We start from the raw sequence: 11,621 nt of genomic DNA on the forward strand, positions 1-11,621 counted from the left end.
GAATCAGCGAACTAAAATGGACTGGAATGGGTGAATTTAACTCAGATGACCATTATATCTACTACTGTGAGCAATAATCACTTAGAAGAAATGGAGTAGCCATCATAGTCAACAAGAGAGTCTGAAATGCAGTACTTGCATGCAGTCTTAAAAACAGTGATCTCTGTGTGTTTCCAAGGCAAACCATTGTATATCACGGTAATCCAAGTCTATGCCCCGACTAGTAATGCTGAAGACTGAAGTTGAATGGTCCTATAAAGACCTACAAGACCTTCTAGAATTAACACCCAAAAAAGATGTCCTTTTCATTATAGGGACTTGGAATGCAAAAGTAGGAAATCAAGAAACACGTGGAGTAACAGGCAAATTTGACCTTGGAGTACAGAATGAAGCAGGGCAAAGGCTAATAGAGTTCTCCCAAGAGAATGCACTGGTCATAGCAAACACCCTCTTCCAACAACACAAGAGAAAACTCTACACATGAACATCACTAGATGGTCAACACCAAATTCAGATTGATTATATTCTTTGCAGCCAAAGATGGGAAAGCTCTATACAGTCAGCAAAAACAAGAGTGGGAGCTGTGGTTCAGATTATGAACTCCTTATTGCCAAATTCAGACTTAAATTGAAGAAAGTAGGAAAAACCACTAGAACATTCAGGTATGGCCTAAATCAAATCCCTTATGACTATAGAGCAGAAGTGAGAAATAAATTTAAGGGACTAGATCTGATAGACAGAGTGCCTGATAAACTATGGATGGAGGTTTCTGACACTGTACAGGAGACAAGGATCAAGGACATCCCCAAGAAAAAGAAATGCAAAAAAGCAAAATGGCTGTCTGAGGAGGCCTTACAAATAGCTGTGGGGAAAAAAAAAGAGAGAGAGAGAGAGAGAAGTGAAAAGCAAAGGAGAAAAGGAAAGATATACCCATTTGAATGCAGGGTTCCAAAGAATAACAAGGAGAGATAAGAAAGCCTTCCTAAGTGATCAGTGCAAAGAAATAAAGGAAAAAAAAAAAAATAGAATGGGAAAGACTAGAGATTTCTTCAAGAAAATTAGAGATACCAAGGGAAAATTTCATGCAAAGATGGGCTCAATAAAGGACAGAAATGGTATGGACCTAACAGAAGCAGAAGATATTAAGAAGAATTTGGCAAGAATACACAGAAGAACTGTATGAAAAAGATCTTCACCACCCAGATAATCACGATTGTTTGATCACTCACCTAGAGCCAGACATCCTGGAATGTGAAGTCAAGAGGGCCTTAGAAAGCATGACTACGAAGTGGATGTGATGGAATGCCAGTTGAGCTATTTCAAATCCTAAAAGATGATCCTGTGACAGTGCTGCACTCAATATGCCAGCAAATTTGGAAAACTCAGCAGTGGCCACAGGACTGGAAAAAGTCAGTTTTCATTCCAATCCCAAAGAAAGGCAATGCCAAAGAATGATCAAACTACTGCACTATTGCACTCATCTCACATGCTAGCAAAGTAATGCTTATAATTCTCCAAGCCAGGCTTCAACAATAAGTGAACCATGAACTTCCAGATGTTCAAGCTGGTTTTAGAAAAGGCAGAGGAACCAGAGATCAAATTGTCAACATCCGCTGGATATAGAAAAACCAAAGGTCCATCTAGTCAAAGCTATGGTTTTCCCAGCAGTTATGTATGGATGTGAGAGTTGGACTATGTAGAAAACTGAGCTCCAAAGAATTAATGCTTCTGAACTGTGGTGTTGGAGCAAACTCTTGAGAGTCCCTTGGACTGCAAGGAGATCCAGCCAGTCCATCCTAAAGGAGATCAGTCCTGGGTGTTCATTGGAAGGACTGATGTTGAAGCTGAAACTCCAATACTTTGGCCACATCATGCAAAGTGTTGACTCACTGGAAAAGACTCTGATGCTGAGAGGGATTGGGGGCAGGAGGAGAAGGGAATGACAGAGGATGAGATGGCTGGATGGCATCACTGACTGGATGGACATGAGTTTGAGTAAACTCTGGGAGTTGGTGATGGACAGGGAGACCTGGTGTGCTGTGATTCATGGCATTGCAAAGAGGCGGACACAACTGAGCGACTGAACTAAACTGAACTGATGTATAGTATAATGTTATCTGCAAAAAGTGACAGGTTTACTTCTTTTCCAATATGGATCACTTTGTTTCTTTTCTTTTTCTCATTGCTGTAGCTAGAATTTTCCTAATTATGTTGAGTAAAAGTGCCAAGGGTGGACATTCTTTTATCATTCTTACTCTAAGAGGGAATGCTTTTAGTTTTTCACCTATGAATATGATTATAGCTGTGAGTTTGTTATATATGGCCTTTGCTTGTTGAGGTGTGTTACCTTTGTGCATATTTTCTGGAGAGTTTTTTTTCATAAATGAATGCTAAATTTTATCAAAAGCTTTTTCTCCATCTATTTGTATGATCACTTTTTTCTTCAGTTTGTTGATGTAGTATATCGCTTTGATTGATTTGCAGATATATACACACACACACACACACACACATATATATATCTCGCTGAGATAAATCCCACTTCAGCATGGTGTGTGATCCTTTTCATGTTCTTTTGGAATTGGCTTGCTCATATTTTGTTGAGGATTTGTGCATTTATGTTTATCATCGATCTTGGACTGTAGTTTTCTTTTTTTGTGATATCTTTGTCTGGCATTGGTATCAGGATGGTGCTGACATCACTGCATGAGCTATGTAGGCTTCCTTTCTTTGTGACCCTTTGGAATAATGTCGGACTTACATGTTAAATCTTCTCCAAGTGTTTAGTGGACTTAACCTGTGATGGCATCTGCACTTTTGTTTGTTGGGAGTTTTTAAATTACTGATTCAATTTCAGTACTTATAATTGGTCTGTTCACATTTACTATTTATTCCTAGTTCAGTCTTGGGAGTTTATATCTTTCTAAGACTTTGTCCTTTTCTTCTAGGGTGTCCATTTTATTGGTGTATGGTTGTTTGTGGTGGGCTTCCCAAGTGGTGCTAGTGGTAAAGAATCTGCCTGCCCATGTAAAAGATGCACAAGATATGGGTTTGATCCCTGGGTTGGGAAGATCCCCTGGGGTAGGAAATGGCTCCCCACTCCACTATTTTTGCCTGGAGAATTCCATGGGCAGAGGAGACTGGCAGTTTACAGTCCATGGGGCCACAGAGAGTCAGACGTGCCTGAGCGAATGAGCACAGTCTCTGTTTGTAGTGGTCTCTTATGATCCTTTGTATTTCTGTGGTGGTTGTAACTTCTGTTTTTGTTTCTGATTGTATTGATTTTGACTTTCTTCCTTTTTTGTGTTGAGTCTGGCTAAAAGTTTTTCAATTTTATCTTTTAAAAAAATCAGCTTTTACTTTATTGATCTTTTCTCTTGTTTTCTTCATCTCTATCATTTGTTTCTGCTCTGGTCTCTATGATTTTTTTCCTTCTACTAACTATGTGGTTTGTTTTTTCTTCTTTCTCTAGAAAGAAGTTGCTTTAGAAGGTTAGGTTGCTTATTTGAGATTTTTCTTACAGCCTGAGGTAATCTTGTATCATTAACTGTCCTCTTAGAACTGCTTTTGCTGTGTCCCATAAGTTTTGAATCATCATGTTTTCATTTTTATTTCTCTCTACATATTTTTTTTCTCTTTGATTTACTCAGTGATCCATTGGTTGTTTAGTATTATATATTTACCTTCCCTGTGTTTGTATTTTTTGCAGGTTTTTTTTTTTTTTTGGTTGATTTTTGGTATCACTGCTTTTTAACACAGTAGTGATATAACAGTTTTGTCAATAAAACAGTTTTGAAATCACTTTGGGAGGCCATCTGACAATACTCACTTTCTGTTAAGTGTTTATAACAAGGAAGAAAACAGAAATATCTTCTCACAGTAATTCTTTTTGAATTACACTGTATTGAGAGAATGCTAAAAGTTGTTGAGATTTACTATAAGAAGAAATAGGCAACTATAAAAGGATTTTTAGTTACTTGTATACTGACTCAGTAAATCATTGTTCTCCACAGAAACTGTTGAGAATTTCACAGTCTTGAACTGTTCATTAATAATTGTCTTGAAAAATTAGAATTATAAAAATTTTCACTTCTTTATGGGTAGGTAAAGGTAGACATCTTAGGAGAATTTGTAAACAAGAAAAACATGGTAAATTTTTTCATTAAGGATTTCCTTATATAATAATAATAAATCCATACAGAATAGGATGACACTAAATCTTTCTTTGGTATTGATATTATTGTATCCAGTACATGCTTATAATAAGCTTTTTAAATATAGCATATATGATTTATTTTAACTTAAAATGTAGAAAATATAAATTTTAAAATTTATAGGTAATGAACTGAAATATTCAAAGAAAGGCTGTAAAGCAAATGAAACCAAGATAGGTATCATTAGGGGAATAAAATTGCTCCTTTAGGAAAGGTAACCTGAGGATATTCACCTATTTGGAACAGAATTTCCTCTGGTGGGTGCTATATAATAGGAAGGAATGGATTGGCAAAGGGCAAATTGTGGCTCATGAGAACCAAACTAAAGGGAATGGATTTTCTTGTTTAAAAAACTTGGGTAGAGGCTGAAGTGACAAAGTTCTCACTCCTATAAAAATATTGGGTAACATGATCAAGTTAATCTCTAAATACAAAGCTGGGCTTGAAGTTGTGAGAAGGGCCTAGCTAGATGGCAGATACAGAGAGAACTCGAGACTGTGAGGTGACCATAACTGAATTCAGAACTGAGGGAGCTTAAAAGAAGAGGCTATATATATAAGAAGGGATTAGTTTTAATCTCTCTGATGATGTAAATTGAGACTTCATGCTTATTCATCATGGTGAATGAGAAAAGAGCTCCCTGATTAAACTCAGATGCAGTTAGTCACTGATGTAAAATAGACACCAGGTCAACTCAACTACAAATCTGAGGAACAGTGAATAAACTGGCAAAAGTAAAAAAAAGCAGGAGAAGGAGTCTCATCTAAAAAGAATCTCACAAAAGGGGAAGTCATGGACTTGGACTTCTGATTTTCACTGCTCATATTTGTCCAATAACTCACACTGAAAAGTTAAATAATACCTTCATAGTAGCTGAAATTGGCAAAAGAAAAAATGCTGAAATTCCCCCTTATGAATGTCAACCATTGAGATTATGCATATGCTATACACACAGACACATATACACACATATTCTTGAGGCATAAACAATCATTAAAGAGAATCTGCAAATTAAATACATATTACATTTTAAAAGCAGAAATTAATAGAGTAACCAAAATTTATTTCTACATAAACTCATTTAGCACATTCATGAATGTGTTATGAATGGGAAAAGATTCATACTGTAGTAAAAGAGTACTAAATGTGTTTTAGACAAGGAAATAGAAACTTTATAATGAAAAAATGTAAGTATGAAATTTTTTGAATCTGTGGAGTAGAAGAACTAAAATAATATATTAAAAGATTATTGCAACTTGCCTAGAATATAGAACATAAAATAAATAAACAGAAAATGTGACAGAGAATTTAAAAGAAAGAGTATACACTGGAAAACTTAAGCTCTAGTGGGAGCTCCTGAGAGAAATAGTGGAAAAGCTGACTTAGAAGAGGCAATAATCAAGGAAACAGGGAGATAAATTCTTTCAAGTGCTTTGTCATCCAGACAAGCAGTATTTTTACCAGACACTCTAGGGAGAATGGAGTGATCTAATATTTAATGAGTGACCATTATATAATGATATTCAAAATATAATAAAAATCTGACCTATAAATTTTATGTATTTTAATTATCCATTTTCTCTATATTTTTTCACTTATGCATGTTATCTTCTCTGCTTAGTATTCTATCTGGCAGAGTCATTAAAATAGTGTGTCTTATAAACCCTATAATGTCAGCCAGAGGTTCAATATGAAAAACTTGTTCTGTTATATATATATACACAATCAACCCAATGTTGTTCTATCCTTTGGGGAAATAGAGATAGAGATCTGGCAGACCATTATAAGTTAGTTATGAAATAACAAAATTACAAAGCACAGAAGTTAAATTTGCCTAAATTCTGGAATTAGGATATCCAAATTATTTAGCTCCATTAATATTGGGTTGTCTTTATATTCAGCATGAGTGTATGCTCAGTCACTAAGTCCTGTCTGACTCTTTGTGACCCCATGAACTGTATGTAGGCTGCCAGGCTCCTCTGTCCATGGGATTTTCCAGGCAAGAATACTAGAGTGAGGTGCCATTTCCTCCTTCAGGGACCTTCCTGACCCAAGGAAAGAACCCACGTCTCTTGCATCTCCTGCATTGGTAGGCAGATTCTTTACCACTGGGCTACTTGGGAGGGCTTATATTCAGTATATTTCATTTTAACTGAATTCATGAAGTACAAATGTATAAATAAGTAAAAATATAATTATTTCAAAAATCATTTCTTAAAGTGTAATTTTCAATATTATTCCATTAAAAAGACTTCATGTTCACTTTATCCAGAATAGATGTGGATTTAATAATTGCTGTGAGTTTCAGGCGGAACATCAGGGGAATGGAGGAGTTGGAACTATTAACAATCTTATTTGGGAGACTGGGTTTGGTCTTGGCTCAGAAGATATGGATGACTGGATGACTGTGTGACCTTTGATCCACTTTTCTTTAATTCAACAAATTATATATTTATTGCTTTGTTCCAGTTCTTGCATACACACAGACACAAATATATGCATATGCACACACATATGTATAGCAAGAGATGGTTGAAATAAAATAGATAAAATTAATTTAATTTTGTTTAGTGGTAAGTGTTATAAATAAAATAGAGTGAGAAAATAAATGGTAAATTGTGGCTATATTAAGTGCAATATTTATGAAGGGCATTTCTAAGGCAGTGATAACTGAAAATAGAGTGAAAAATAATGAAAGTGAGTGGCATAGAGCTAAACTTTATGCACCACTGTAGGCAGACAGGTCATATGACTAAATTTTTGCATATAGAATTTGGGCAGTCATGATGTAGCATCTCCAGGTTTAGCCCTTGAAAACTGCTGGAAAAAATACAATCTTTCTTGCATTACTTCTCCATCTTCTAGTTGAACAGACAAATTCAGATTACCTATAGGGAACTGGAATTATAAGTGGAGGAATCATGGGTTTCTGAATGTGCAGACTTCTTTCATCTAACTAAGTAGAACTGCAATTATGTAAGAAATAAACATTTTTTTACTTTTAGCCACTGATATTTTGATATCATTTTGCCTATTCAAATAAATATAGATACTTATATGTGATCTTGAACAAGTTAACTAACTAATCTATGTCTTAGTTTCCCCATTTTGAAAGTGGGTTTAACATAGTATGTTCCCATGAGAGCATACTATGAGATTCCTGTAGTATGTTCCCATGCTGTAAAGATTAAATGAGCTAGTACATTTAAACCATATAGAATAGTGTCAGATACTAAGTAAAGTGTTAAGTAAGCTTGACCATTTTTATTGTTTTCTTGGAGAAGAGAGTTCATGGATGAGAATTCACCAAATAGGGAGAGTCTAAGGCTCTAACAAGCTTATTGTAAAAAGGAGGGGTATAATGGTAATAAAGGGAGTGCTAACAAATTAGTTCAATGATTAAGGTTGAGGCCAGGTCTAGTAGACTTTTAAAGACTCAAGTCAAAGATAGTGGGAGATTTTGAATATGGGGATTTTTAGCTCAAAATGTCAGTTTCACTTTGGAGTGAAGAATAGATTCTTTGGAAGTAATGTTGGGAGCAATAGTCAGTTGCTAGATTATTACAGAAAGACAGGTAAGAGGAGATAATGATGCTTGAACTAGGATGGGAGCAGTAGGGATGATGCAGTGATCAATAAAATGCAGTGATTAATAGCACTACATGTTCTTCTACATGTCCTACAATCTTTATCAGTCAATAGGATTTAACTAAATGACTGCCATATACCAGGCACTACCCTATAGGTAAAGATATACCAATGCATTTATAATGAAAAGAAACAATACATAAGATCTGTATGCATCAGGTGCTTTACATGAGTCTAAAAATAAAGAAATGATTAAATTATTCTTCTCAAGATATGTTCAGCCAAGATTCTGGCAAAAACTGACAGTTTGGTAGTTACAAAGCCAAACAGTAAATAATATGGCATCAGGCGGACTGAGATTCAGAAGAAAATTAGAGGAGGGAGCCAACATAGCCTGGGAAGTCCCCAGAAGATTTCCCAGAGGTGCTTATCAGTCAGTTCAGTTCAGTCGCTGAGTCGTGTCCAACTCTTTGAGACCCCATGAATCGCAGCACACCAGGCCTCCCTGTCCATCACCAACTCCCGGAGTTTACTCAAACTCATGTCCATCGAGTCGGTGATGCCATCCAGCCATCTCATCCTCTGTTGTCCCCTTCTCCTCCTGCCCCCAATCCCTCCCAGCATCAGGGTCTTTTCCAATGAATCAACTCTTCGCATGAGGCGGCCAAAGTACTGGAGTTTCAGCTTCAGCATCAGTCCTTCCAATGAACACCCAGGACTGATCTCCTTTAGGATGGACTGGTTGGATCTCCTTGCAGTCCAAGGGACTTATACATAAGATTAAACAGAAGGACAGACTCTGCACTATAATTATCCCTCTTTAAAATGAATAGACAAGATTTAATTGAATGACGTTTAGAAGATTAGGCATATTAAGAAATTTGCATTATTTTTAAGTTGTTTCAGAAAAGGGCAAATTTCATACTTCCTTTTATCCTAGTACAGTGGTGGTAACTAGCAGAGTGATCAATTTATTATATAATGAATTGATGTACTTAACTCTGAATGCCATCCATATTCTTGGGCATAGTATGTCCTTTTTTTTTTCTCTGAAAGAGTCTTATCAAATTTATTTTGGCATGTGTTTTACTGTATAATGGATAATGGATACCGACAGTTAGAACAGATTTTGTCCCAAGCTCAATATAAGCCTCATTGGAAATAATATTTAACAATGGAGTAAATTGTGAATTTTTTTCTTATATAACAGGGAAAGATGGTTATTTATTTTCTTTAAGATCTACAAAGGATTCTGCATATTTGGATATTTTTGCCTGAGATTTTTGCCGTAAGCATTTTTGAGCCATATTTACTTGACCTTACAGCAGTTTTGCCAAAAAAAGCTAAAATAACAGGATGACGATTTAGTTTGACAGTTTGGTTTTAAATGGTTGAGAGCTTGGTTTCATTTCTTTGTTGACACAGAATTCCCATTTTTGCATTATGTAAATCTTGGCCCTCATAATGGTCTATACAGTGACAGTCTTTAAAAATATTGGATGACAACTGTGTACTGATTTAATAGAAAATATAGCAATACAAATTACCAGAAGTGTGAAATAAAAGAACTTAAAGAAATAACAGAAAATAGCATAGAAGCTTGCAAATTCTTTGGTGATTTGAGGGCTCAGAGTTTAATCTATGTTTTCCATAGATCTTTGGAATGTCTGTAATCTTTAGAATTTGTAATAAAATGCCAAGAACGAAGAACAATGTAGAAGATTTCACAATGCAATACAAACCTTAGTTAAAAATATGCTTCTTATTATTTAGGTACTTCTTAGGTATCATTTGATACCTCTCTTAGTGAAGAAAAAAATTAGCTAAAAAGAAAGTGTGATGCTGAACAAAAAGACAAATTTAAAAAAAAAAAAAATCCTATGAGCAAAAGACTTAGAAGGCAAGTGCTTAGATATGACTCACAAAATAAAACCAGTGATTTGCATAATATTCCAATGAATCTACACACATTTTACAAGTTTTCAAATATTTTGCATTTCACAGTGAAGTTGTTTTTAATTTTGTTATTCTTTTTTCATGTTCCTTTATGTCCTGGCCCTCTTCTATTTTTTGTTATTTTGTTTTATATGTCAAATTACTTAAGGGCTAATTAGTTACATGGTGGAAATATTTACAGCAAAGAGGTCTATGGCAAAAGACGCTTATGGTGAAAATACCTGACATGTTAGAATCAGGTTGCATAATGAAAGGAATTTTTGTAGTTGTGTGATAGACTTTTTTTCCTAGATAAATAAAATGCCTAATGTTAAACCTAAAGAAAATACAGTGTAGAGGAGAAATTGAGAAACATTCAGGGACTTTCAGAATCCTTATTATTTTGAACTGCTATAACTCTTAAGAGAATGACTTCCTAGAGAATTTGGAGTTCTACAGAACTTAGCATACAAGTAATTGGGAAGACTGGTGTAGTAAAGCAATTTAGGTACATAATTTTTGAATATTGTTTTGCAAATGCAGTTTTTCATTCCTTCTATATAATAAACTCAACTGAAACTATTTGAAAGAAAATGAAATGTTTTACAAACTAGAAATGCTCAAAAGTTTAATTTTTGATTGATATTGTACTCTATCTAATACAGTATGTCTCTGAAATAATCAGGAAACTTCTTTGCTGGCAAAAAGCCAAATACATTTCCATAAAAATACTGACCTCATAAGACGATTTATTTCCCATTTTTAGATATCTACTCTAAACTTTCACTTCTAGTTTTCAAGAACACTGCAGGGGTTCCAATGCTTTTTGTGATCTTGAGGAAATTACAAAAACTCCTTGATAAAATGGAAATAATAGTACCAATCTCATCAAGTTCTTAATGAGAATTTTAAAAGACATACAGATAAAAGCATTTACAACTTTGTATGGCTTATATTAGACCTATTGATTTGTAATAAAACTATTTACTTATTCTTGGGCAAAACAGTAATTTGAATATTTAGGAAAAATTAGATTGGTATTTTTTAATTAAGAATGTGCATTTGATACACATGGAGACTTTTTTCTTATGCAGGCAATCTAGACCTCCTCTAACTCACTGTTTCTTAGTTACTGGAAGTAGCAAGGATGCAAAATTAACAACTGTTATTCTAGATGACATTTACTCATACTTATTGTTAAGCCCTATGATGATGAGAACAGAAACAGAGACAATATTTGGGTTCAAAATATGTATTTCTTGAATCTTCTTTATAATTCTTTCATAGCAATTGCTTTTCTGAAATAGTATTTTTATATGGAGGTTGACAAATTTCATGTACACATATGTTTTCATTGTCATGACATTTAGAACTTAGAGTAGTGTGGTGGAAAAAAGATGGATTTTAAATAAACCTGGACCTAATAATCCCAGCTTGGCTACAGAGTAGCAATAACTGTTCTAGTTTCTTGAACTTTAATATTCTCAAGAGCAAAGTTTTAAAACATTAGATTACATGCGTAAATTAGATTAGGTTAGATTACAAAGAATAGATTTGTTACAGCAATAATTTAAAACAGTTTCTGGTCTTTTCCTTTCTCTCTTCTCTTTGAATCCAAACCTTATGATTTTTCAAAGATACATAATTGGCAAATCTTTTTAGTTTGTATGTATAATTAGAAAGACGTCACAAATTTCCAGTAACAAATTAAAGATTAAATGTGATTTTTAAAAACAGTAAGCCACCATAGACTGAAAAATCACTATTTTAACCTTTCTGTTATTTAGTGTCTGTATATATATTTGCATTTGGTAAAAATTTCCATAAAACTTATGAAGTATTAGTCATAATTAAGATTAATTATGCTAATGCTAGTTATAATTA

The sequence above is a fragment of the Cervus elaphus genome, chromosome 19, assembly GCF_910594005.1.
Source record: "Cervus elaphus chromosome 19, mCerEla1.1, whole genome shotgun sequence".
Lineage (NCBI taxonomy): Eukaryota > Metazoa > Chordata > Mammalia > Artiodactyla > Cervidae > Cervus > Cervus elaphus.